The 4,904-nt window shown below is 27.7% G+C and overlaps 1 protein-coding gene across 3 annotated transcripts in view; it reads left to right on the top strand.

The window, feature by feature from the left end:
- LOC122270034 (uncharacterized) overlaps positions 1-4,904 on the top strand; it is a 44,036-nt gene that overhangs the window by 14,408 nt on the left and 24,724 nt on the right. Inside the window, exon 1 of one of the 3 annotated variants that reach the window (XR_011637069.1) lies at positions 4,503-4,523. The exons of the other annotated variants lie outside the window; for them this stretch is intronic. The gene's annotated coding sequence lies outside the window, so the exon portion shown is untranslated. Of the gene's footprint in view, positions 1-4,502; positions 4,524-4,904 lie in introns of those variants that run through there. 3 annotated transcript variants of the gene reach the window in all.

Genomic DNA, 4,904 nt, shown 5'->3' with positions numbered 1-4,904 from the left:
ATATATATATATATAAGTATACAGATATATAAGTTCAAAATGAAGATAAAACAAAGGAAAATTATAGACATATGAAGAAAAAAAAGGGGAGGGGAGAAATAATAAAGAAAAAAAAATAGCAAACAACTGATTTAAAAAAAAAAAAAGGGATGAAATTTTTTAAAAAAAAAACCCGGAAAATAAAAGATATAATCTTTTTATCAGCCCACACGATTATGTCCGCAAAAAAGAGTGCTTTCTGATATTGTATCAATATAGACAAAGCAAAATATATTAATGCAATAGTGATAGTGTGAGGAGCACTCAATTTTTTTTTCCTGCAAAAATTACAACAAATAAAATAGAACACAATAAGTAAAAATAACACATAAAAACAGGAAATAAAATAAAATAAAAAGAAAAAACAGTATAAAACAAAACTTAACTTTCTTCGTGTTAAAGCTCATTATTTTCGACGTAACGACGTAATAACAAATTACAAACGTAAAAAAAAGAAAATGTAACGACGTAATAACGTTGTAATGGCGTACTGTTTTTTTTTTTTTTTTTTTTTTTTTTTTTTTTTTTTTTTTTTTTTTTTTTGGAGTAATGAGCAAGTTTAGAAACTTTATATATAACTAGCTGAATACCCGTTTTTCACACCGGGTGAATAAAAAATAAGTAAAGAATCAAAAAAATAAGTATTGCGAAACAATACCAAATCATGGCTTAAAACTGAAAAGCATATACCGACACAATTAAAGAGATTGGTGGAAGAATCGAGTAAGTGAAAATTTTAGGGGAACGAATGAATCAGAGAAAATAAAAAAAAAAGTGGTTGAATAAATATAGGTATGTTTAATGTAACAAAACTGTTTTGGCCTTCACTTAAATTTTGACATAACTGATCACATCAGTTTTCAGTATGTTTGCGTGATTTTTATTTCATATTAGGCAGTGGTAAATAAAATAAAACAAAGATATTTATACCACCTTCTAATAAATTGTTAATAGATATTTTGTATGCAAATTTTTCTTTCAGTTCTGAAAATGTCACTTACCTGGTTCTTCAACTAAGTTTTTTTAATTAATATAGTTAAAATAATTTTTAAAAAATTATTTAATAATATTTGTTGCCCTTTTCGGGGGCTTTGTGTTATTGAAGTAAGCAAAACCCGTTTTATTTGCTGTTTATCCCATTAGAATAAAGATAAAATGTATTTAGCATCACTTGGTAGGATGCTATTGCACTATCAAGTAATTTTGTCCCGTACATATCCCTTTCGAGGATCGTAAAACACTTACTTCCAATGTATCAAAATGAAAACTGCATAGTATTGGTGCTGTCTTAATATTCACCAAATATATCAATATATGTAGTAATATTTTATACCTATATTAGTATAATTGGAACATATTACATAACCCTTCAACATTTAATTTATTTGAAAAATGTATTTGTCAGTAACAACCAACTAAAGCCGAAATTTAAAAATAATAATTAAAAAAAAAAAAAAAAAAAAAAAAAAAAAAAAAAAAAAAAAAAAAAAAACGAGTTCTTGTTTGAACTGAATAAGATTTTCAGAGTGTGGGCATTTCTCTATCTGACCTTTAATTTACTGTCAAAATATTTATAAGTAGTAAAGAAACAAAGTTCTTTATATTTCAATCAATCAAAATATTAATACCTTATCTTTGCGATCACTGAAAAAAAATATTTCCTGAAATTACGGAAAATTCGTTGTTGAATTCTTATCATAACTGTATAATTACCATATTACCGTCAGCAGTGCACAATAAGTAAGCGTCATCTGTAAATGGCGATTTTCCACTGTTTTAATAAACGCATTTTGTATTAATCTTTTTTCCTTTAACTTCGCTTTTTAGCTCATAGCTTGTTTTGTTTTGTTGCAATAAATTCATATTATCAATATTAATTAAGTGTCAATAATAATATCGTGATTTTTTACGGCTCCCCGAAATGATATTTCCTCCATTATTTTTCCTTTTTAGTACGTAAGTTTTTTTTATATCAATTAACGTATTACAAATATTAATTAAGCATCATTGTCGTCAATGATAGCATGACGATTTCTTACTGTTCTTCTAGATAAACATTTTTTCCATAGTTGTTAAAATTCTTCCAATTTAATAAGATATTTTTAACGTCATTATTCAAATATTTATGCCTTTTAATTATAACGCCTTAATTTTTAAATATTTATGAGCAAGTGTAATATTTCCATTATTATATGCTCAAAGATTATTTTTTTAGTTATAAGCATTTCAGATTTTTGTTTTCTAGTGATAATATATATACAAAAAAAATTGCTACTACAATTATAAATAAGAAAATGTATTAAAATCAGGCAACCCTATAAATAAAACATAAGGACGCTTTTATAGTTGCATTTTATTATTGGACAATGTTACGATAAAAGTGTTCTTATATGCTTTCATTTATTTAACAGTTAAAGTTAAAAACTAAAATTAGAAAATTATAGGAAAGCGATGATGACAACCATTGAGATATTTTTCTAATTTTTTTTAATACTGTAAAGAATACCAAGAAAATGTATGAATACTATATTACTAAACAGAAATAATTGGCTAGCAGCGTAAAGTTTGACAGCTATTATCAGAAAAGTGTCGAACATTCAACTTTTCTTACTGGGAGTATCTAAGTTTTCATATCCTCTAGTTCTGATTTTTGAGATCTGTGTGCGGTGTGACGTCATGAGGTGGGGAATCATAACATTTTAGCCTTGAGTATGGAATGAACCACCGGCCAATGAAAATGCACCGACTTCAATGAAAAACAGCGACACCATCTTTTGATTTTTATATATAGTTAGATACCCGGTTTTGTCCGATTAGTTTTATTTTATTTTATAATCGTCATTGAACAGCTGACCCAATTTTATGGGTTTACGACTACTAATGTTCAACTCCGCAGACTTGTAATTTTGAACCCAATCCAGAAGACAAGAGAACTCCTGGATCGAGTATTGGGAGAAATTTGCCTTCGTGGAGGACTTTTTGACGGAGCTAACCCGCATTTGCGTTACATGGAGAGGAAGATCACGAGAACCTCCCACGGTTAGCCAGACGGCAAGGGGACTCTAACACATAATCCGTCTACCACTGAGGATATTTCACGTCAGCACTGTGGTCGGTGCAAGCCGGATGCGGAATTCGTATCGACTGGGATTCGAACCCGGTTCGCCTCATTGGAAGGCGAACGCTCTATTCCCTGAGTCATCGCTGCTCTATCCGATTAGTTTGAAGAAAATCGGATTTTAGCATTGTTCCAAAAATAATTAACCTCTATATTATGGAGTTTTTTCCTACATTAAATATTTTTTTCAGATCTAAAGTTCTATTTTATCATTCGAATAAAAATTTAAGTTACTTCTTATAAGTTGCCTAAGGGGGAAAAAACTATCTGGCGCCCGATTACACTCCCTATCTATATCGAATTTTTTCTTTATTCGAATTATATCAATAGTTAAATTACAAACATGGGGATTGTGTTTCATAGACGAGAATACATTATTTCCGATGATTCAAAAACCCGGAAAATTCATTAAACAAAATCTTCTTTTTCCTTAATAATAGAATCATACAATTATTTTGTTTAAAGCAGGAAACTAAAACAATAATAAAACATTGTTAACATTTTAACTACTATACAAACGATTAGTTATCATATTTTTATTAGGTCCTAAATGAAATGTTTTGTATGGAGGAAGATACTAGGAGGAAAAAATTATGGAAAATTAAATAAAATATAAACTTGTTTATTTTCCTTTTTTAAATTCATTTCTTTTAAGTATTAATACTATACATGGAATTAAAGAGTTAATGAGAATTCTATTATTATATGCATAAATCATAGAGCAAAAGGTAATCATTGTATAAAAACAGCAATCTTTTTTAAATACCAGACTTATTTCTGTCTGCTGTCTTGCTGTCATCACTTATTTCACTGTGACGTAAAACATTTTTAATGACGTAAAACATTTGTTCCATATTTGTTAAATAAAAATTTTTAATCATTGTTTATGACCGCTGAAGTTGTAAGGAAATGTATGCAAAAAAATAAACATGCGATTTAACAATGCCTTATTCACTTTCTTGCCTTCTTTTTCAATTCCTACTATTATTTCACACTTTCCCTATATCTTGTTCAAATTTTTAATCGTTAATAAAATACTTTTTATTCATCCTCGTCAAGTTCAAATAAATTTTTTTTTTTGAACTTGTAGTGGTTGACACTTGATGTTAATGCAGTTTTTTCAAATATTAATTCATTCATCAAATAGGGATGGGCGAAAAAGAAAATGGAATTTTCTGATTGGTTAAGCGTTAGTCATTGTTTTAAACTTTACTATAAGCGATTCAGTCTTTCACATATTTTTAAAATAACATCAGTGATCATTTCTAACTTATAGCTCTATTTGAACAAAAATATTGCGCACATTTAAATATTTAATTATTTCATATCCGCTGTGCCAGATAAATTCAATAAAGAACATTACTTGGTATGCTCCTATTTTTCTTCAATATATATATATATATATATATTTTGTTTTCATATTTTGTAATCTAGCAATCTTTCTGCGAAAACATTTTTAAATCATTCTTGAAAAATTTTTCGTCCATATAAGTTGATCTGATTTTGCTACTCGCTTTATAGCCCCTTTTTAATGTTTTTTCTTTTTATTTCATTTTATTTTCTGTTTTTACATGTTATTTTTACTTTTTGTGATCTATTTTATTTATTGTTATTTTTATTAAAAAAAATTTTGAGTGCTCCTCACACTATTGTATTAATATATTTTGCTTTGGCTTTATTGATACAATATCAGAAAGCACTCTGTTTTGCGGATATAATCGTGTGGGCTGAAGAAAAGATTATATCT

The sequence above is a fragment of the Parasteatoda tepidariorum genome, chromosome 6 (genome assembly GCF_043381705.1).
Source record: "Parasteatoda tepidariorum isolate YZ-2023 chromosome 6, CAS_Ptep_4.0, whole genome shotgun sequence".
Taxonomy (NCBI): domain Eukaryota; kingdom Metazoa; phylum Arthropoda; class Arachnida; order Araneae; family Theridiidae; genus Parasteatoda; species Parasteatoda tepidariorum.
The sequence above is the reverse complement of the archived record's forward strand: the minus strand, read 5'-3'. Positions and strand labels throughout refer to the sequence as shown.